Here is a 24452-nt window from a genome sequence, read left to right on the forward strand (position 1 = left end):
GAAAAAGGGAAAGGGGAAAAAATTTGTTTTTTCTTTTTAAAATTTTATAATAATTAAAAAAATTATTATTTAAAAAAAACATTTTTTAACTAAATGTTTTTCTCTTTTTTATAAGAGAATTTTGTCTTGCTTAGCTTGTTTTCCATTTTGTTTTGTTTATTTGCTTTGTTTTGTTTTATACTTGCTTCTACTATCAAGACTTTTTTGACATCCCGGCGTAAAGACTGGGACTTTATCATTATAACCAGGTTTACTGCTTTCCTCTATAGTTTCCCCCAAATCTCTTACTGGACTCCCACCCTTCCTGGGCTATATCTCTCTCTCTCCTCTCGATCCATTGGCATAACTTTTTTCTTTTTCTTTTTCTACTTTTCTTTCATTCTTTTGTTATCTTCCTTTCTATCTTCCTGCCTTTTTGTTCGATGGTTAGTTTCTCTTATTCTCTTTACTGTATTTTTGTTTTCTCATTTTCAACTATTATCCTATTCTTATTCTCTCCCTTAATTTTTTGCTGGCCCTTCTTTCAGAATCTTTTCTTTGCTTCTGTTATCTCCCAGTAGCTTCTCTATTTTTTTTTTACATTTTAGTTTATTAATATATTCTAAATTTTCATCACTATTAACAACAATATACCACTCTCTCTCTCTAAGCGTTACTTTTCTTTCTATCTTTTTTCTTAAGCTTTTGTGTGTGTGTGTGTGTGTGTGTGTGTTCTCCTTCACTCTCCCAGTTCTGTTTTCATGTAGGTTGTTTTCATTGTGACTATCAAGATATATTGTAAGATATGTATTGTTTCCTGGAAGTTTAGTTGTACATTGTCTTGCCTTGCCAGCACCTGTACAATAACTTACACAACAAGGTTGGGGCTGAGACACAGTTAGCCAACCTAAGAGGACGGTCCTCCCAAGGACTGATCAAAGACAATCTAGACCCAACCACAACAGGAGAACATAAAGAAAACACAAAAGGGACACCCACAAGAGGGACACGCCTAAAGCAAAGAGCTCAGACATATAAGAAAAACACACTTCTGGGCTCCACGGGACCCACAAGACAAAATCCTATCCCACAAGACTGGGAGACAGCAAATATACATAATGTATAGATACAAACACTAAGAATTACCAAAAAGGGGAGACAAAGAAACAACCCCCAAATTAAAGAAAAGGAAAAATCGCCACAAAAAAACTTTGATGAGATGGAGTTAAGCAAGTTATCAGAAACAGAGTTCAGAGTATTGATTATGATGTTCAAGGAACTTGAGAAGACACTAGATGATAAGATCGAGGAACTTAGAGAAAACATGAAAAAAGAGATATATACCATAAACAAAACTCAGACAGAGATAAAGAATGCTGTATCTGATATTAAGAATGCACTGGAAGGAATTAAAATGAGGCTCAATGAAGCAGAGGATAGAATAAGTGACTTAGAAGACCAGGTAGAAAAAATCACTCAATCAGAAAAGAAAAAAGAAAAAACACTAAAAAAGCATGAGGACAGTCTAAGGGAGCTTGGGGACAACATGCAGTGAAACAATATTCACATTATAAGAAAGAAAAAGGGGGAGGAAAGAGAGCAAGGGATAGAGAACTTGGTGGAGGAAATAATCATAGAAAACTTCCCCAGGCTGGCAAAGGAGAAAGCCACACAAGTTCAGGAAGTACAGAGGGTTCCAAACAAGAGGGACCCAAAGACACCCACTCCAAAACATATCATAATTAAAATGGCAAAGAAGAAGAGAAAATATTAAGGGCTGCAAGAGAGACACAAGCAGTGACCTACAAGGGAACCCCATAAGGCTAACAGCTGATTTCTCAACAGAAACTCTTCAGGCCAGAAGGGAGTGGAATGAAATTCTCCAAGTAATGAAAAGCAAGAGCATGCAACCAAGATTGCTTTATCCAGCAAGGCTATCATATAAAACTGAGGGTGAAATAAAGAGCTTCCGAGACAAAAGAAGGCTAAAGGAGTTCAGTACCACCAAACCAGCATTGCAAGAAATGCTAAAAGGACTGCTCTAAGAAAAAGAAGGAATAGTGAGAGAAAGGTACATCAGCATAAATGGGAAAATCACATTAAATAAGTTTATATCAATAGTAACCTTAAATGTAAATGGAATAAATGGCCCAATCAAAAGACATAGGGTAGCTGAATGGATAAGAAAACAGGACCCAAACATATGCTGTCTACAAGAGACCCATCTGAGAGCAAAAGACTCACACAGGCTAAAAGTGAAGGGATGGAGTAAAATATTCCATGCAAATGGAAAGGAAAAGAAAGCTGGAGTAGCAATTCTTATTTCCGACAAAATAAACTTCAAAATAAAGACCATAACAAGAGACAAAGATGGTCACTACATAATACAAAAGGGATCAATCCAACAGGAGGAAATAACCCTTATGAACATTTATGCACCCAATATAGGAGCACCTAAATATATAAAAAATTTCTTGGGGGAATTTAAGGGGGAGATTGACAGCAACATAATCATAGTGGGGGACTTTAAAACCCCACTGTCAGCATTGGACAGATCATCAAGACAAAAAATCAACAGGGAAACACAAACCTTAAATGACTCACTAGACCTAATGGATTTAATTGACATTTACAGAACATTTCACCCCAAAGCAGCAGAATACACATTCTTCTCAAGTGCACATGGAACATTATCAAAAATAAACCACGTTAGGGCACAAGGCAAGTCTAAGAAGATTGAAATCATATCAAGCATCTTCTTGAATCACAATGCCATGAAACTAGAAATCAACCATGATAAATAAACTCAAAAATATTCAGACACATGGAGGCTAAATAGCATGTTATTAAACAATGAATGGGTTACCAATGAGATCAAGGAAGAAATCAAACACTTCATGGAAAGTAACGAAAATGAACAGACAACAACCGCAAATCTATGGGACACGGCAAAAGCAGTCCTGAGAGGAAAATTCATAGCATTACAGGCCTATCTCAAGAAACAAGAAAAAACTATAATGAAACAAGAACAACAAGAAAAGCCCCAAGGAAGTAGAAGGAAGGAAATAATTAAAATCAGAGCAGAAATTAATGACATAGAGACTAAAAATACACTATAAAAAATCAATGAAGCCAAGAGCTGGTTCTTTGAAAAGATAAATAAGATTGATGCACCTTTAGCCAGACTTACTAAGAAACAAATAGAGAGGACCCATATAAATAAAATCAGAAATGAAAGAGGTGATATAACAACTGACCCAACAGATATACAACGGATTGTAAGAAAATATTATGAGCAACTATATGCCAACAAATTGGACAACATGGGGGAAATGGACAAATTCATAGAAGCATACAACTTTCCAAAGCTGAATCAAGAAGAGCCAGAAAACTTGAATAGGCCGATAACAAATAATGAAATTGAAGCAGTACAAACATTTCAAAAATTTATATAGAACCAAAAAAGACCCTGAATAGCTGCAGCCATCTTGAGAAAACAGAACAGAGTGGGTGGGATCACATTACCAGATTTCAAACTGTGTTACAAAGCCACTGTAATCAAAACGGCCTGGTATTGGTAGAACAACAGGCGTATAGATCAATGGAACAGAACAGAAACCCCAGAAATAGACCCAGGCCATTATGGTCAGTTATTATTTGACAAAGGAGGCAAGAGTATCAATTGGAGTAAAGACAGTACTTTCAATAAGTGGTGCTGGGATAACTGGACAGATACATGCCAAAAAATGAAACTAGACCACCAACTTAAACCATACACAAAAATAAACTCAAAAGGGATAAAAGACTTGCGTGTAAGTCATGAAACCATAAAAATCCTGGAAGAAAACATAGGCAGTAAAGTCACAGACATCCCACGTAGTGGAATTTTCACTGGTACATCTCCTAGGGCAAGAGAAACAAAAGAAAAAATAAACATATGGGACTACATCAAACTAAAAAGCTTCTGCACAGCAAAAGAAAACAGCCTCAAAATACAAAGGAAATCCACGGTCTGGGAAAACATATTTACTGAGGATGTATCTGATAAGGAGGTAATTTCCAAAGTGTACAAAGAACTCATATTACTCAGCAAGAGGAAGACAAACAACCCAATTAAGAAATGGGCAAAGGACCTGAATAGACACTTCTCCAAAGAGGACATACAGATGGCCGAGAGACACATGAGAAAATGCTCAACGTCACTAATCATCAGAGAGATGCAAATTTAAACCAGAGTGAGGTATCACTTCACACCTGTAAGAATGGCTTCCATCAAAAAATCAACAAACGACATGTGCTGTCGCGGATGTGGAGAAAGGGGAACCCTAGTTCACTGCTGGTGGGAATGCAGACTGTTGCAACCACTATGGAAAACAGTATGGAGGTTCCTCAAAAAATTGAAAATGTAGCTGCCTTTTGACCCAGTGATTCCACTCCTAGGAATGCATCCTAAGAATCCTGAAACATTAATCAGAAAGAATATATGTACCCCTATGTTCATAGCAGCACAGTTTACAATAGCTAAGATCTGGAAACAGCTCAAGTGCCCATCAGTAGATGAGAGGATAAAAAAGCTGTGGGACATTTACACCATGGACCTGGAGAAAATTATGCTAAGTGAAATAATCCAGGCAGAGAGAGACAAACATCACATGATCTCGCTTATACGTGGAATCGAAGGAGCTTAATATACTGATGAACAGAATAGATTCAATGACATGGAAGCACAGATCAGACTTGCAAATGTCAGAAGGATGAAGGAGGGCAAGTTGGTGGAGGCGGAGAGAGTAACCAAAGAATTTACATGCATATATGCACATCCCAAGGACAGGGACAATGGTGGGGAGAGGGACTGGGGAGGGGGATGGGACAGGGTGGAAGAGGTCATTGGGGAGAAAAAGGGACATCTTTAATATTTTAAACAAAAATAAGATTTAAAAATTAATTAAAAAAAAACCCAAGTATTAGTATGTTGCCTTGTTTTAGACGTTATATATAGATAGACTTTCCTCAAACTCTTTGGGATGGAATTTAGGGCATTTCACAACTTCTCTCCAAACTACTTCTCTGTACTCAATTCCATTACACTTTTATGATGCACAGCCCCTAAATACAAATATAGGATGTATAAGTCAAACATTTCTACTTTCACTAAATATACCATCAACTTTCACACTTTCTGTACCTTTGAACATACTTTTTCTTTTGCATAAATATTCTTATCTTTTTCTGGACAACACTTACTCATCTGTCAATACTCAGAGCAATGCCAAAGTCTTCTACTACTTTCTTACTTATTTAAGAAAGATCTCATTATCTACAAGGTACCATCTACTATTCCTCCACAGAGTTTTGTTTTTGAAGAACTCACTAAACTGTAAGTGTAAATGTAAGTGAGTAAAGAAGAGACTATTTTCCTCTCTTTCACTTCTTAGAGTGTCTTTTTGGGAGATAAAGTAGGCCCAAATCCTTTCTTAAATTTTGGAATGTACATAAATCTCTTCAGGGACTAAAAGGACTGAATGTCTGGTTTCATAATATCGACGTTTCCAAGGTCATGAGCCATATTCTCCCTTAATATGTAAGTATATATCTATATCTTAATGTGAGAGCCCATCTCCAGGTATAACCTTTTGTCTTTCAAGAAGATTTAAGGTGTCTTTTGGGGAGAAAAGAATTTTATTCCTTTTTATTTTTTATTTTTTGCTAGGCAAAGAACTTTATGAACCTTTGTTTCAAACTTTATTCCCAGGCTTCTTCAGCTTAATAAGCTGCAAAGAATGATTTGTGTATAAGCAAAAACTGAAAAGAGCTGCAGTGTTCAAGGGGCTTGGGCTTAAGAGAATTAGAGATCTAGATTTTATCAGATCCATAAACAAAATGTGAAAAAGCAGTCATAATATAAAATAGCAGCTCCCAGTAACTTCTTCAAGTCAATCTTCTTCAGAAGTTGACTGAATTCAGTTTGCTTCATTCTTGGAATCCTCACCAAAATTCTCTACAAGATCTGGAACTTCATCATCATCATCTTCTCCAATAGCAAATGGTGCTTTTTCATCCACAGATTGTTTGGGCAGAGCTTCAGCCAGCCTCCTTAAACTTGTCAGACTCTGCCCCATACTGGTCTGAGATGCTGGGTACTAGCATTTCTGCCAGCTGCTGTGTCTAGGCATGATCCGTAATGGAGAAAGTGTTTGCTGCCAGAGGTGCCTGAATGTTAGTGTTGGTAAAAGGGAACACTGTTCCTTGGTTTGTGAACATATTTACCTCTTCAATACCAGAAATATTGTTTACCCCTAACTTCTTTAAGGAGAACTGAAGTTTTTATCATGTGTTGTAGCTGTTCTGTGAACCATATTCTTCTTTCTAGGAGAGGTTCCTTTCCCACCAATGCACACTTGTGCCTGCAGTTTGACGAACTTCTCCTGGTTCAGGATAGTTTCTTTCATCTTGTTGGAGAAGAAACAGGGCAGTGAGGTGGAATAAGGTTGGCACTCAGGGGGTCTTGGGCAGACCAGCTGAGAATAAGCTCACACATGTAAGGACACAAGATGGCAGTAAGAGGGGGGTTTTATCCCTTTGGAGGAAGCCAATTAACTAAACAAATAACTATCTCAATTCCCAAGTGAACTTTGAATTTGCTTTACAATAAAAGTTGTGTGACATTTTATCCTGACTTTGCAGTCTCTTGAGGGCTATCTATATGCATGTACTATGTTGTGCTTACTCCATAATAAATGTTTTATTTCATTCTATATTGCTGTGGATAGGTCTCTCTTTGCTGATAGTAGCTTATACTTCACCAACGTAGAGGCAGGTAGGCTGATGTGTGCAAAAGAGCTCAGATTTTATATTGAAACACCAGGAAAAATATTGAAGGAGTTTAAGTGCAGCAGTGACACAGTTCTGCATCTAGAAACAAATATGGAAGAATTAAGGTGACTAGTAAAATTTAAATATTTATTTCTTTGTTTTTTTGTAGACATAACAGATATCTGCTATAGAATGTGATGTGTTCAATAAATGTAGAGTGTAGATTTTATATAGCCCTGTCCCCGTGAGTCCTTGATGGTCCTTGAAAAAGGTTGAACACTAAAGAATTGTCATCCTTTGAACCTGAAAGGTATGTTTGTATCATATGGAAGAAAAGGCATAATCTGTGTGAGAACTCTATTCAAACTCACTGCCATATTCACAGTTGCAATACATATTCCCTATGTGATAATCCTCCCTGTTGATTACAGTTTGCTGATTATTTCCCTTTGGTACTTCTATTTAATTAGACTCAGAGTGATTAATTATTTTCATCCTTTCAATTGTTCTTCTCTTTCTTCAATATTTTCTGGCTGTCTAGTTTTCATACAATTTTATTTTAGTCTTATATTCCATTTGATCTCTCTGTTAATGTTTCATTAGCAATTGTTCTTGGGCTTCTCAGATTTTTTTACACATGGTACAGCTATGTTTCCACTTCTTAAAATGTTTAAACCTTTTATTAAATAAAAATCTAACAGGGCACATGATGTTTGTAAATATGTTTGTGCATTATATTAAGTTAAAAATTGCTGTCATTTTTATCATTACACATTACAGAAACTCTAAGCTTAATTTCAAAAAAGATCAAGTAAATAAACTCCCAGATTGTGAACAGTTAATACCTACATGTAATTTCTCAGTGTGAACATTTTAAAATTAACATATGTAGTTTGGGAAGGATCATTGGATACTTTACATAGATTTTCCCCCGCAGATGAACCTTGGGGAAATATATCTAAGTACTTTATAGATTTCTTTCAAAAACTGCAAAGACTGGTCTGTGGCTGGGTGCCCAAGTGAGGGTGTAAAGGAGGTAGGGCTAGATAAATAGAGGCAAGATCTTAGAGGACCTCTAATGCTAAGCTAGGGAGTTTGTACTTTATCCCTTATTGTAAGCAATGAGGTCTACTGAAAAACACCTCTAATTTTTACTGAGTGCTTACTTTGTGCCAGAGTAAGTTATGTTTGTTAAGTGCACTTTTTAAAAATATATCTTTATTAATAGATTTCAGAGAGAGGAAAGGAGAGGGAGAGAGAGAAATAGAAACATTAGTGATGAGAGAGTCATTGATCAGCTGCCTCCTGCACGCAACCTGGGCATGTGCTCTGACAGGGAATTGAACTCCGATCGCCTGTATCCTAGGTCGACACTCAACCGCTGAGCCACGCCAAGCCGGGCTTAAGTGCACTTTTTAATTTAATTCTCATAATTATTTTATAGGCACTATAATTATTCCCATTTAACAGATGAAACAGATTAATAGACGTTAAGCATCCTAGCTCAAGGAAACATAACTACTCGGTGGTGGGGCAGAAATTCAATATTGGCTCTAACTCAAAAGCCCATTCTCTAAACCAGAAGGAAGTGAGACTAGGAGATTTATGTTTCACAAAGATCACTGTGGTGAAGTATGAGAACAGATTGCAGGGAGACAAGTCTAAAGGCAGGGAGACCATTGAGGATGCTGTTGTAGTAGTCAAGAACTGTTAGGCCCTGTTAAGTGGGCTATTCCTTGACCATATGAGTTATGCAAATGAGTGACATGGTTAGAGAAGTTATTTAGAGCATTCCTCTGGAAGTCCTAGTGAAAAATGTATTGGAGTGGAGTAGGAAAGACTAAACAATACGTTGAGATTGTTGGGACTGTCGCTCTGTACCACTGAGGTGCCTGTCGACGCCTCAGGAGAAGATCCTATCTAAGTTCTATAGCCTGTTTTGATCAAAAAGCGTCCTATACCTCTCCCCAACTCACCCCTACCTTGGCAAAGTTCCATCCAGGCTCTAGGAAGGGGGCTTTCGCTCTCCTTCTTAGGTGGAGGATTGAGCTCCTATAGCAGCGCCAACTGTGGCAGCGGCCGGCGGGGGTGGGGCGCATGCGCGCGGTTGCTAGGCGACGCGCTGGGGCTGTGTGTGTAGGCAGCGAAGCCAGAGGAGGAGGAGCACGAGGATGCAGCTGCGACCACGGCCCGAGAGAGAGCCGCTTCTGCTCTGTGGCCTCGGGGGCTGAGGGACTGGAATCAAGCCTGGGGGTCCTGTCGCTGAGGGGACCAAGGGCGGCGGTCCCGCTTGAGATCTGGCCTAGTACTCCGGGAGAGTCCGGGCCACTGGGCGACGGCCTCCCCTCTTTGCCTCCCCTCACCCTTCCACATCGCTGGTGGCGAAGTTGGCGGCGCTAGGGAGCGCAAGGCACCAGACTGCCTCCCTTGCACCCAGCTCCTCTTGGGGTGCTTCTCTGGCCCGCCCTCACGGACACCTGCACCGCAGCCTCTTCTCGCAGCGGGCAGGGGAGGTGCTCCCCCTGCAGGGGCTGAGTCGAGGAGGGCCACGACGGGACCATAGGAGAGTAGGGGTGAGTAGTGGCACCGCGCTCGCCTGGTGCTGGAGCACGTTTCCGACCTCCGGGGCCCTGGGAGGCCACCAAAGCGCTGCTTTTTCCTGCAGAAGCTTCAGACGTGTCTCCTACATCTGTTCGCGGCTCCCAATTCCCTTTGAGGTAGTTTTCCTTCTCAAAACCAACGCTCTCTGGTCTCAACCCCGGCGCCCAGGAATGCGGGTCGGTGCGTAAGGCCTGGCTCTGTTTCTTAGATGCCATAGATGCTGATAATTCTACATACAATCCTGTAGCCTGGTCCCTGATTCGAGGAAAGACTTTCCCAGTGCCGAGCTCACCCCTTTTCCCTCGCTCTTGCTCTGAGGAGGCTCGGTCTGACCACAGGCTTCTCAAGAGTGGATTCTCAGGCTGCTGTTGCTCCATGCCTCAAGGCTTGAGCCGGCAGCTGGTGTGGCCCCTTACTTTAAGTTTTCTTGCTACTTGTGTGCCAAGAGCTGAAAGCCCTGTGCCTGGCTTCTGACGCCTGACATATAAGAATTAGGAAGACAGTATTTATATTAAATAATAATGATATTGATAATAATAATAAAAATAATAAAACAAACTAGCAAACACTCCACTTGACTTCCAAATTGGCATCAAACTTGTAGACAAAGAGTGGCTGATTGGTAACAGGGAAAACAGATTTTACGAACTAACTACTCTTCACCCAGAATGATACCTCTTTTTAAATAAACATAATGAAACCTAAAATGTACCTAATAAAAGTGAGGATGTGTTATGATCTATCTGTTCTTACTGGGGTAGCCTGCAGTTGAGAATATTTGCTTCCAAAAAACATTGGCATGAGGGACCTGAAGTGATATTTTGGACAGGGAAATTAGTTGAATATCTAAAGTTGTAAGGCGCTTTTTGAAAATTAGCAATATTATCTTTGAGGAGTGAAGTTGTTTTAATAAAGCAGTGGTTGAAAAACTTACAGTTCACAGTTGATCCCTTTCAAAAGTGGACTGAATTTAGATTAATTAGTAATTTTGATAGTAAGGTATTTCTGTGAACAGACATTGAAAGATGAGTTCCTTATTTTACTTGACTTTCTTTCCTTTGTACTGGTTTTTAAGCCATTTCAGGTTTTTTTATTAAAGAAAAGGAAAGAAGTGCAATAATGGAAAAGCTAAATTTAGTTTTGGGTGAATGCTTTTAAACTAAAGATTTTTAAAAAGGATATAGATGTCATTTGTGATTAGATAACTTTATCTAGTAAATAAGTCAAGACTGACAACTCCCTGATAGTTTTGGGTAAAATGTTTTGTTTGGGCAGTTTTCATGATGTTTGAGGTTCTCTTAGATATGGTTTAAAGCACAATATAACTCTGGTATCACTGCAAAATAATCTTGGACCTCAGCAAGTATTGTTTTGTGAACTGGCAAACTGACGTGAATCTACTTGCTAGATTTCCAAAGTTAAGGATTTTTTGTTTTGTTTTGGAAAAGCTGTTGAATTCAAATCTGAATTATTTGAAATAATAGCATACCATTTGGGTATTTGCTGTTTATTTTCACATACTTTTAGAACCAGGAAATAATTTGGATCCAATTTAGAATTCTGTTGTAATGAGTATGGCCGTGCAGGTGCCACATACTTAAGCACATTTACCTAGAGTGTCATAACCACATTATAAGATAATATTAATAGTTATTTTTGCAAGTGCAATCAAAGCACTTGACCAGTAAACTCTGGGATGAGTTAGTCTTTTTTTTTTTAATTGATTCAACATGCTTTTACTTTCTATCTTCACCAAGTGCCCATTACTATACTTGGTCCTATGAAGAGTAGAACAGAGACAAGTCCCAGGAGTTAAATTGCTTACCCATTGGAGGAAAAAAATGCATATATGAGACATCATGGTCAAAAACTGAAACATAGAGTAGTACAGAATTAGAGCTAAAATAATTAAGAGTAAAATATCTTTGAAGGCTGGTGGTTGTCTGAAAAGTCTTTGTAGAGAAAGTCAGACTTGATTCAGCTTTTGATAGAAGTCTAGACTTTGTTGGAAGAAGGGAGTTCAGCATGGAATGAACTAAGGCACTTGATTTTCTAGTTTTTGTGATTATTACTGTCCTGGATACACGTAAAGAGTGAAAGGAATGTCAGTGACAAGGAACTCCTTTTAGTGGGCATAGTTTTTTATGATAAATTACATATTAAACTAATATGATAAATTACATATTAAACTAAATAACTTTTCAAATGTACATATTATAGAAGTCAGATTTAAAATCATCGTCCTATTTCTTGAGGCAGATGAGAATATTTTCTAAAGAGATATAAAGCATTAAGTTCATATATTTTTATAACCTGTTCATTTTTTTCACTGTCTTCTGAGACAGTTATAATCTAAGTGTTTTGTACAAGACTGATCTGATTAGTACAACTTTAGATTACTGATATGCTTCAAAGAATATTTCTTGATAAAGTAAATTAGGGAAATTCTATGAGCAACATGAATTTTGGTCCATTAAAGAATATAACTTAGTTTTAATGCTACTGATTAGTACTACTATTTTTATTATTTTCTAAAAACAAAGGAGGTATATCAGAGTCCTGCACATTGATGTGTGTCAAAGTGTTAGTAATGTTATTAATAATGCATATGTTAATAATTGGCAACTAACATTCATGTTTAATCTGTAATTACAGACCTCTGTAAAACTTATTTTACTGTTTTTCTAATAATATTTTTGTTGAGTTGAGAATTAGTTACATGACCAATAGTCTTCTGGGTTTTATTCAAACATTGTAACTTGATGTTTGTATATAGAAAAAAAAATAAGAAAATATACTATAATTATTACATCAAAAGAGGGGTGTGACCCCCAACAGAAATTCACATATTAGAATTACAAATATAAAGAAATATTGATTTAATTCACAGAAAAGAACACTGGTGAATTCAAATAATGGGCAAACTGCTGAGAAAATGAAAATTACCTTATGTCAACTTCTAAGTTCTATAATGGTTTAAGACAGGTACCCATCTTAAGTAAATTGATAAATTTCAGTGGTGGCAGCATGTGAAATAGGGTAAGGGATTGTCAGTTTCTGTTACTATATAATAGATAACTCTAAAATATTTTTACCATATTAGTCTGGATGTAGAGCAGCTTTACACTGAATATCAATGATGTGTCTATAAGTTATAATTTTCTTTAAATGTGTAGTTTTAAACATGTTATCATATTCTTAAATATCACCTTTATTATGTCAATGAATTGAAAAATTTCCCAGCTAAGCACATCTCTAAATTTTATTATGGAAGTTTATGGGGAAAATGGCTTTGATCCAACAATTCTTTTCGGAGTGTATTTTCCTAGAACATAACCTTTTTCATTAAGTGGAAAATACCCACAGCCAATTCAATGTAGGAATAAAAGTGGGGAGGAGAATTCCTTAAAGTTTAGTACCTACAAACAAAATAAAACAAAACAAAACCTTCATATATAAGTTATAAACTAATATTCATAAGAACAGATTCACACAAAATTATTATTCTCTTAATGTCATCTTATATTATGAATTGTTAACTTTCTTTGGACTGTTGGCACCCAAAAGTTTCCCTGTGATCTGATTCATTCTTATTTTCCTAATGACAAATGCACTTCAGGGATTTGATAGTGAGATTTTGTTCCTGAGATAGAAGCTTGTTATAGCAATTTTTAAAATACAGTAAATATTAACTGAAAACTTGAAATTGAATTTTGACATTAATAATGAGGAAAACACACATTTTCTGACAATCTTCATCAAACCATTCTACATTAAATATTACTATCCATTGCCTTTCACAGCCCTGAATTACATAGTTCATTATTATGTTCACTTTCTGTATCTCATTTCCACATCTCCTAGAACTGTGGCCATTGATTTGTTCTTACTGTTACTTCTGAGCACTTTTTGTGGTCCCTAAGTGAGTTTTACAAAATAGATTTATATTTTAAAAAGTTATTCAGGAAAGATTTTCTGCCATAGCCTAAAAAGCTGGATCCATATCAAACTGCATTTGAAACTGGGTGATTTGACTGGAAATAGCAACAAGAAGACTAACCCAAGTTCTGTGTCCAACTCAGGCAATTTTTGAATCATTAGATTTTTACTTCAAAAATAATTATTTTCTTTATTGTAGAAAATACAATGTCAAAAGTTAGGTACTTTTCAAAGAAAAGTAGTGTTCCTTTCATTCAGAGCAATTCAGAGTTCTTCATTACTTTTTGCCATATAAACTTTATATACTTATACTTAGTTTTTTTCATTATAGAATAAAAAAGGTATATCTTCTCTATTTTTTCCATTCTGCCTTATTGGTATACTTTATGTTTATACAACATCTTTCAACTGAGGAATTCAAAACATTCTTTTTAGCTTCTGTGACATTTCTTATCCTCCACCTGGAACTATGTTTATCTTTCGAATTGAAAACTAGCTGACATATGAAGTGTCATGTACGTAATAAATTTGATTCCACAGGTTATACATAAGCCAGTCTCATTACTTATTAGTTGTTCCTTGCCCTTAAATATCATCTTTAATATGGGCATATATTATACACTAATTCATTTACTTGTTCTTGCTGAGTTTTAGTTTAATCTCTACGTGCACACAGATGCTTATCTTGTTTATCTTCCTGTGTACTTTCAAGGATATCATTAACTGGGTTGTATTTGCTCATTATCAGTAGACTTAATGGACTGTATTACTGCCAAATTGGTATGGATAACTGTAATTCCATAGAAGAAGAGAAACAGTAGGGGTATAAGAAAAATAGGTATTAGATTTTGTTTTAATTTTTTCTTAATTTACAATACCTTTGGTAGAATAGTTCTAAAATGGTTGAAGTTTTTGATTTTAGAATATTTTTTATGAACTGCAGTTCTCATGGATTTCTTGTACATGGAGTAACCAAAACTAAGGTAATGAAGTATTACCCTTAGGAATCTTGGTTTAATAAACAGATGAGAATGATTTGTAGTTAGTATATCAATGAATTATATGTAAAAAAAAATATTTCTAAACTATTTAAAGGTGCTTGGAAGCATGTTTTTATTTTAAGTACTTTCAGTATCTTCTCTTAGCAAGCACTTTGTTCCTAAATAATACTAAGGGCAATTTCATTTAATGCCCTTAGTGAATTATCACAAATTCTGAATCAGTGGTACCCAAATTACAGTACAATAAAAGTTCCTTAATTCAAACCCTACTAATCAAAAATTTGTTATTGCCTGGTTATAATATTTATGCTAAAAATACCTTCAGTAGGATGTCTACCCCATGCTGCTGATAGATTATACTCCATGAGAGGAGCAACCAGAGTCCTACCCCAGGTTAGGAATAGCAGAGCTTCTTTACTGACTATAAAAGCACTAATATTGAATTAAAATAAGTGCTAGGAGGGATGAAGCTAGGAAGCATCTAGGTTTTTTAAATTTATTTTTTAAATTAAATTTTTTGGTGTGACAATGGTCAATATGAATATATAGGTTTCAGGTGTGGGTTTCTATGTTACAAGATCTGTATATTGCTCTGTGTGTCCACTGCACAAGCCATATCTTTTCCCGTCACCATGTATTAAGACCCCCTTTACCCCCCACCTCCTTCCTTCTGGCAACCACCACACTGCTGTTCATGTCCATGAGTTTCAGTTTTATATCTTGACATATGAGTGAAATCATATGGTTCTTAGCTTTTTTACTGACTTATTTCACTTAGCATAATATCCTCAAGGTCCATCCATGTGGTTGCAAATGGCAGTATTTCATTCTTTCTTACGGCTGAGTAGTATTCCATTGTATATATGTAACACATCTTCTTTATCCAGTCCTCTATCACAAGACACTTTGGTTGTTTCCATGTCTTGGCCACCGTGAATAATGCCGTAATGAACATAGAGGTGCATATATCTTTGCAAATACATGTTTTTGAGTTTTTCCGGTATATGCCCAGGAGAAGGATTGCTGGGTCATATGGTAGTTCTATTCTTAATTTTTTTAGTGGAAATTTTTTGAATTTTTCATTTTAGTTGGCTGCCAGACTGATTTCCATAGTGGTTGTACCACTCTACATACCCACCAGCAGTAAATGAGGGTTCCCCTTTCTCTATAACCTCTCCAACACTTGTTACTACTTTTCTTGTTGACAATAGCCACTCTAACAGATGTGAGGTAGTTTCACATTGTAGTTTTGATTTTCATTTCTCTTATTGCTAGTGAAGTTGAACATTTTTTCATATATCTATTGGCTGTTTGCATGTCTTCTTGGGAGAGGTGTCTGTTCAGGTCTTCTGCCCAATGTTTGATTGGGTTGTTTGTTTGTTTGGTGTTGAGTTTTATGAGTTCTTTATATATTTTAGAAATTAAACCTTTGTCAGAGCTACTGTTTGCAAATATCTCCCATCTGGTTGGCTGCCTCTTTGTTTTGTTATCAATTCCTTTTGCTATGCAGAAGCTTTTTAGTTTGATATAGTCCCATTCATTTATTTTTGCCTTTACTTCCCTTGCCTTTGGGGTCAAGTTCATAAAATGTTCTCTATGACCAAGCTCCTCCATCAGTTTGGTACCTATGTTTTCTTTTATATAACTTATTGTTTTGGGTCTCAATTTAGGCCTTTTATCCATTTTGAGTTAATTTTTGTACATGGGGACAAACTGTAATCCAGTTTGATTCTTTTGCATGTGGCTTTCCAGTTTTCCCAGCACCATTTATTGAAGAGACTATCTTTATTCCATTGTGTATTTCAGTCTGCTTTGTCCAAAATTATCTGCCCATATACATGTGGTTTTATATCTGGGCTCTGTTCTGTTCCAGTGATCTGTGTGTCTGTTTCTGTGCCAATACCAAGCTGTTTTGATTATCATAGTTCTGTAGTATAAATTGAAGTCAGGTAGTGTGATACCTCCAGCTTCGTTCTTTTTTCTCAGGATTGCTTTGGCTATTCAGGGTCTTTTGTGGTTCTATACAAGTCTGATGATTTCTCTTTCTATTTCTTTAAAAAATGATATTGGTATTTTGATGGGGATTGCATTAAATCTGTATATTGCTTTGGGTAATATGACCATGATAACTATGTTGATTCTTCCAATCCATGAACACGGGGTATTTTTCGATTTTGTTACGTCTTTCTCAATCTCTTTTAATAATGCTTTGTAATTTTCAGTATATAGGTCTTTCACATTCTTTGTTAAGTTTTTTCCTAGGTATTTTATTCCTTTGGTTGCCATTGCAAAAGGAATTGTTTTTTCATTTCTTTTTCTGAAGTTTTGTTGTTAGTATACAGGAAGGCAATGGATTTTTGTACACTGATTTTGTATCCTGCAACTTTACTGTATTTGTTTATTGTTCCTAATAGTTTTTTGGTGGAGTCTTTAGGTTTTTCTATATACAGAATCATGTTGTCCGCAAAAAGTGACCGTTTTACTTCTTCTTTCCCTATTTGGATGCCTTTTATTTCTTTCTCCTGCCTTATTGCTCTGACTAGGACTTCAGAACTATGTTGAATAAGAGTGATGAAAGTGTATATCCTTGTTTTGTTCCTGATCTTAGAGGAAAAGCTTTGTTTTTCACCATTGGGTATGATATTAGCTGAGGGTTTGTCATATGTGGCCTTTATTATGTTAAGATACTTTCCTTCTATTCCTATTTTATTGAGTGTTTTCATCATAAATGGATGTTGTATCTTATCAAATGATTTTGTTTTTCCTGCATCTATTGATAAGATCATATGATTATTATCCATTCTTTTATGAATGTGTTGCATTACATTGATTGATTTACATCTGTTGAACCATTCTTGTCCCCCTGGAAGGAATCCCACTTGATCGTGATGTATTATTTTTTTGATGTACTGCCGTATTCGATACGCTAGTATCCTGTTTAGGATTTTTGCATCTGTATTCAGCAGAGATATTGGTCTGTAATTTTCTTTATTTGTGTTATCCTTGGCAGGTTTTGGTATCAGGGTTACACTGGCCTCATAAAATGTGTTAGGAAGTATTGCCTCTTCTTCAGTTTTTTGGAAGAGTTTGAGAAGGATAGGTTTTAAATCTTTGAACATTTGGTAAAATTCACTGGTAAAGCCATCTGGTCCTGGACTTTTATTTTTTGGGAGATTTTTGATGATTGTTTAAATTTCCTCGCTGCTGATCTGTCTATTTAGATTTGTCAATTCTTCCGGATTTAGTCTAGGAAGATTATATATTTCTAGGAACTCATCCATTTCTTCTCAGTTATTAAATTTGGTGGCATATAGTCTTTCATAATATTCTAGTATGATCCTTCATGTATCTGTGATGTCTGTGGTGACTTCTCTCTCATTTCTTTCCCCTTTTTTCCTTAGTGAGTCTAGCCAGGGATTAGTGAATTGAGTAATCTTTTCAAAGAACAACCTCTGTCTTATTATTTTTTTGTGTAGTCTTTTTGTTCTCTATTTCATTCAGTTCTGCTCTAATTTTTATGATATCTTTTCTTCTGCTGACTTTGGGTTGCTTTTGTTCTTCTTTTCCTAGTTCTTTAAGATGTGATGTTAGGTTGTTTACTTGGGATTTCTCTTGTTTCTTGAGATAGACCCGTAATGATATAAACTTCCTGATTACTGCTTTTGCTGCATCCCAGAAGTTTTGATATGTTGTATTATCATTCTCATTTACCTCTATATATCTGTTGATTTCATCTTATTTCTTCTTTGACCCAGTCACTTTTAAGTAGTATGTTGTTTAATCTCCATATATTTGTGGGTTTCTTTACTTTGTTTTTACAGCTGATTTCTAATTTCAAGGCATTGTGGTCAGACAGTATGCTTGGTATGATTTCAATCTTCTTGAATTTGTTAATGTATTAAAGGGTGCTGTGTTTTCTTGATGCAGTGCCCCCTTTATCATTATAAAGTGTCCATCTTGTGTCTTGTTATCTTTGTTGTCTTGAAATCTATTTTGTCAGATATAAGTATGGCTACACCTGCTTTTCAGTGGATGTTATTTGCTTGGAGAATCATTTTCTACCCTTTTACTTTGAATCCACCTTTGTGTTTGCAGCTTAAATATGCTCCTGCGGTATATGGTTGGGTTTTGTTTTTTGATTCACTCTGCTTCTCTGTGCCTCTTTATTGGTGAATTCAGACCATTTACATTTAGAGTAGTTATTGATGTATGAGGATTTCCTATATCCACTTTATCTTTTGTTTTCTGGTAGCTCTGTGCCTCAATTGGTTCTTTTGTTTTGTACTTCTGTCTGTTGTTTTTGTTTGGTGGTGTTTCATATTTCTTTCCTTAGTGTCCTCTTTTTTAATCTATGCGTCTTGGTTTGGGGATTTGTGTGTGTGGTTACCGTTAGGTTTATAAAAAATAAGGTTGCATATATAGAATAGTGTGTTTTTTTTTTCTCTTTTGAGTGCATCTAATGTTCATCCTCCTTTGCCAGTTCAGACCTTTACCCCTTCCCTTTTTATGTTTTTGTAGTCACATATTACCCCTGTTTATGCTTTAAGTTTTTTGATGATCTTAATGTTGTGATCTTATGTTCTTTGTTTCAGGTAGAATAACTGCTGAGTATTTCTTATAGTGGAGGTTTTCTGGTGATAAAATCTCTCAGCTTCTGTATGTCTGGGAACATCTTTATTTCTCCTTCATATTTAAAGGATAATTTTGCTGGATATATTATTCATGGTTGGTAATTTTTCTCTTTCAGACTTTTGGATATTTGGTTCCACTCTCTTCTGGCTTGTAGAATTTCTGCTGAGAAGTTAGATGAAGTTCTGATGGGTTTTCCTTTGTAGGTCACCTCTTTCTTTTCCCTGGCTGCTTTGAGAATTTTTTCTTTGTCATTAATTTTTGATAGTTTTAATACAATGTGCCTTTTAGAGGGCCTCTTTGATTGAGGTAACTAGGTGTTCTATTTGCTTCTTGGATACAAGGATCTAATTCTTTCCATAGGTTTTGGAAGTTTTCATCCACTGTTTGTTTGAATAGATTCTCTGTTCCCTTCTCCTTCTCTTCTTCTTCAGGAATGCCTTTTATTTCAATACTGCTTTTTCTTATGGAGTTAGATAGTTCTCATAGAGCTCTTTCATTTTTCTTTTTTCTTAGGTCTCCCTCTTCTTCTCTTTGCATCATTTCTAGATTCTTATCTTAGATATCACGAATTCTTTCCTCCGTCTATTTTTTATCATCAGTAGCTCATTCCTAATCTCTTTAATTGCATGCTTCTTTCCAGGATTTCTGATTGGTTCTTTATTAAAGTTTCAATCTCGTTGGTAAGGTACTCATTTTGTTCATTGATATATACTTTTTTCTGATCGTACTAAATTGCCTGTCTGTATTTTCTTGCATCTCATTGAGTATTTTCAGAACTGCAATCTTTAAATCTCTGTCATTTATATCACATATTTCCATGTGTTACAGCTTGCTTTCTGGGGATTTTTCACTTTCTTTCTGATCATCCTCATTACCATAGTTATTCATGGTATTTGCTACTCTCCTTTGTCTACGCATAAATATCCCTTCTATAGCAGTGCTCTCTGAAGACTTCTTTCTACTATTTTCCAGTAGATGGCACTGAATCGCAAGATTTTTTTACCCCTGTGATCTTTCAGACTTGATCTCCATGGCTTCTGTAAGCCAGTACAACTGTGCTGCTTGGGTGTGTGATTTGTTTTGCCCTCATTGTAACGGTGACCCCGGACCTCCATGGGGTCCTTTCCCAAGCACCAAACTCAGTGGTTGGTCACAGAAGGAAACAGCATTTCCACTGCAATTGTTCTTGGTTTACAGATAAAATGTTTCTAGACCCAACATCGAGGGAAACAGGAGGTGAGTTTGGGAGTCCAATAAGCAGCAGGCTCTGTGGTTCTGTTTCTTTGTCAGAAACACCCCCACCTGATAGTGGACAGCTGGGTGGCAGAACCTGGTGCTCTGTCAGTTGTCTGGTGGCTCTGTCATTGTTATCTCTACTTGCTCTGTTGGACTACCCCCACAGCTCTCTGTTCCTCCTGGCCAAAGGAAGAGCCTGTTGCCGCAGGCTTCCTCCCTTTTCTTGGCCACACAGCAAGCTCCCAGCTGCAGGGCTGCATCTGAGGTCCATCAGAGCTTTCTTCCCCTTCTTGCCCACCCCCATTCCCAGTTGCCCACCTTTAGATGTTTCAATGTGGGGTCTCTCAGGCATGCCTCTGTATTAAGTAGGGAATTCTTTGTTGAATTATAGTTGGTTAAATTTCATTGGGAAATGCCAAGGGGATCTCTCATGCTACCATTCCTCTGACATCACTCAAAAGTAACTTTAAAAAAGAAATATAAGAACAAAGGGTGATTTTCGAGAGCCAACAAATGATTGAACTATATGATTTAATGTTGCTAGACTTAAAGAAACAATCATATAAATATGACATTTATTGGGAAACCTAGACTGTAAACCAAATCTGTTATTCTCCTTTTTATCTATGCTTTCATTTAACATTTTTTATTTTTTTTATTTTTTTTATTGAATGCTGTGTACCCAGCTCTGCTTTAGGCACTGGGTATACAATGGTGAACAGAACACAGTTCCTGCACTCATGGAGTTTGCATTCCAGAGGATGCAGGTAGTGAATAAACCAGTAATATATGATATATATTGCCAGGCAGTGGTAAAGGATGTGAGGTTGATAAGCCAAGATGAGAGGATAAAGAATAGCAAGTAGTGCTATTTTAGATTACAGTGGTTAGGGAAGGTGTCTCTGATGAAGTAACATTGAGCAGAGACCTGAATTAAGCAAGGCAGCAGGACATACGAATATCTAGAGAAAGAGCATTTAAAGTTGTAAGAAGAGAATGTGCAAAGGCCCAGTGGTGGTAACCTGCTTGGCATGTTCAAAAAGAAGCAAGGAGGCCAATGTAACTATAGAATGTTGAGAGTGAGGGAAACTGGTAGAAAGTGTCAGAGGCATATTCAGAGGCCAAATCATGTAGGGCTTTTTGTACAAAATAGGAGTTTTGGATTTTACTCTGTGGTGAAAAACCATTAGAAGGTTGAGAGAATAACAACTTGATTTTATTTATATCTAAAGAGAATATTCTGGCTGCTGTGTAGAGAATAAACTTCAAGAGGGAATGAGAAGAAGCAGGGAGACCAGTTAGGAGGATACTACAATAATCTAGGTGAAAGAAATTGGTTGGACTTAGGGTCATAGTAGTGGGGGAAGTGAAAAGTAGATTCTGAATAGATAGATCTGAATTATATTCATATACATAAACACATATAAATTTATAACTTTTGAAATAATTTTAGATTCATAGGAAGTTGTAATAAATGTATGAGAAGATCACGTGTACCTTTCACTTGGCCTTCCCCAACGTTATGGTGCATTCTTATAATATCAAAATCTGGAAAATTGACATTGGTCTTATTCATATTTCTCCACTTATATAAATAAGCACTTATGTATGTAGCTTCATGTAATAACCACATCAAGATACTCACTTAACTGTATCAATCACAAGGCTCTCTCATTCTAACTCTTTATTATGCCTCATTCACCTTCTTTGCCCCCTTCCCTAGCCCCTGACCTCTAATATGTTCTTTATCTTTATAATTATGTTATTTCATGAATGTTGTATAATGTTCATCTTATCCCTAGCCATTTTCTTTGCTCTGAAGTTTATTTTGTGGAAGTGCTTCTTAAAAATTCATGTTTCAATGTTATATCTTTTTCCATCCATTTACATATAACCTACACATGTTATGTTTAAAGTGAATTTCTTTTACACAGCATATATTAGATCACTTTTAAAATTTTAAGTGATAATGGCAAGATTTATTGGAATGAAAGGAGATAGTATGCCCTCTGAGAGGTAGAGTGTGGGCAAGCTATAGTAGCAGCTGTGTGGACTCAGGAAAGGAAGTTACAGAGGCAAAAAGGAAAATCCTCTGCTGCTGCTCCTTGTTCCCCTGGTTGCAAATCTCCTGGAGAGCCTTAGAGTTTAGGAAAAAAGAAGGCAAAAAGTATGTGCCCAAGAGAAGGGCAAGGGTATGTTCCAAGGAGGGTGTGCCTAGACCCTATTTTTAATCCACTTTGCCAACCTTTGTCTTTTAATTGGTTCATTCAGAGTATTTATATATTAAAACAATTATTGATATATTAGGGCTATGTCTCCCATTTTTTAACATGAGCTTTACCCCCTTAGCAAAATTTTAAGTGTTCAGTAAAGCATCATACAGAAGATCTCTAGAACTTTTTTATCTTGCGTGACGGAAACTCTATACCCATTGAACAGTAACTCCCTATTTCCCCTGCCCCCAACCCTTGGCAGCCACCATTCTACTTTCTGCCTCTATGATTCTGAATACTTTAGATACCTCATATAAGTGAATCATGCAGTATCTGTTGTTTTACTGGCTTATTTCACTTAGCATAATGCCCTCAAGGCTTACCCATGTTGTAGTATGTAACAGGATTTCCTTCTTTTTTAAGGCTGAATAATATTCCATTGTATATATCTACCACATTTTAAAAGTTGATTTTAGAGAGAGGAAGGGAGAGACAGACAGACAGACATCGATGTGGGAGAGAAACACCTATCAGCTGCCTCCTGAAAGCTCCCTGACCAGGGATCAAACCTGGGTATGTGCTGACTGGGAATTGAACCCACCACCTTCTGGTGTACAGGACGACACTCCAACCAACTGAGCCACAGTGGTCAAGTCTGCCACATTTTCTTTATCTACTCATCTGTCAATGGACATATAGGTTGTTTCCACCTCTTGGCTATTGTAAATAATGCTGCAATATACATGTGAGTGCAAATATCTCTTAGAGATCTTATTTTCAGTACTTTTGGATAAACACTCAGAAGTGGGATTGTCGGTATTTTTTTTAAATGGTACTTTAAAATGTTTTTGAGGAACCTCCTTTCTGTTTTCCATAACAGCTGCACCATTTTTTTAAATACTCACCTGAGGATATTTTTTTCATTGCTTTTCAGAGAGAGTGGAAGGGAGAGAAAAAGAGAGAGAGAGAAACATTGATGTGAGAGGGACACATGGACTAGTTGCCTCCTGCATGTACCCTGACTGGGGATAGGGATTGAGCCTGCAACTGAGGTATGTGCCCTTGGCCAGAATGGACCCTGGGACCCTTCAGTCTGTGGGCCAGCGCTCGACCCACTGAGCAAAACTGGCTAGGGTACAGCTGCACTGTTTTACATTCACCAAACATGGCACAAGGTTTCTAGTTTCTGAATATTCCTGCTGACACTTATTTTCTGTTTCTTTCCTTTTTTTTTTTTTTTGTAATGGCCATTCTAATTGGTGTGAGGTAATATCTCCTTGTGGGTTTGGTTTACTTTTCTTGATAATTAGTGATATTGAACATCTTTGCATATGCTTGTTAGCCATTTGTATGTCTTGTTTGGGAAACTTTTTATTCAAGTTATTTTCTTGTATTTTAATTGTGTTATTATTATTTTTCAGTGTTGAGTTGTAAGAATTCCTTAGATATTTTGGAAATCAATCCTTTATTGGAAACATGGTTTGCAAGTAGTTTCTCCCATTTCATATGTTGCCTTTTTACTCTGTTGATGATTTAGTTTTCTGTGTAGATGCTTTTTAGATTGATATATTCATATTAGTCTATTTTTGTTTTTGTTGCTGTACTTTTGGTGTCATATCCAAGAAATCATTGCCAAGACCAATGTTATGAAGCTTTTCTTCTATGTTTTTTTTCTAGGAGTTTTATGGTTTCAGGTCTCACGTTTAAGTCTTTAATCAATTTTGAGGGTTTTTTTTTGTATATGGTGTTAGGTTCGAATTTTATTCTTTTGCATGTGGATATTCAGTTTTCCAACACCATTTATTGAAGAGTCTATCCTTTCCTTGTTATGTATTCTTGGCACCTTATCAAAGATCAGTTAACCGTATATGCACGGGTTTATTTCTAAGCTCTCTATTCTGTTCCATAGGTCTATATGTATGTCTTTATGCTAGTAACATACTATTTTAATTACTGTAGTGTTGTAATATGTTTCAAAAACAGGAAGTATGAGACCTCCAACTTTGTTCTTTTTGTCAACATTTAGGGTCCTTTGTGA

The 24452-nt window shown here is 36.5% G+C and overlaps 1 protein-coding gene and 1 pseudogene across 2 annotated transcripts in view; one reads left to right on the plus strand and one right to left on the minus strand.

Annotated features, from left to right (window-relative positions):
- Window positions 1-5939: 5939 nt before the first annotated feature.
- Window positions 5940-6510, minus strand: LOC308551529 (transcription factor BTF3 pseudogene; annotated as a pseudogene). Its single transcript has one exon. The product of its transcript is annotated as a transcription factor BTF3 pseudogene (transcript).
- A 2412-nt stretch (window positions 6511-8922) lies between these two features.
- The window catches only part of ZC3H12B (zinc finger CCCH-type containing 12B), a gene marked incomplete at its 3' end in the record, with an annotated part of 347079 nt that continues 331549 nt past the window's right edge, over window positions 8923-24452 (plus strand). The window contains exon 1 of the mRNA XM_081125898.1: window positions 8923-9365. The remainder of the gene's footprint in view (window positions 9366-24452) is intronic.

This window comes from Miniopterus schreibersii (assembly GCF_964146895.1).
Source record: "Miniopterus schreibersii genome assembly, chromosome: X".
NCBI lineage: Eukaryota > Metazoa > Chordata > Mammalia > Chiroptera > Miniopteridae > Miniopterus > Miniopterus schreibersii.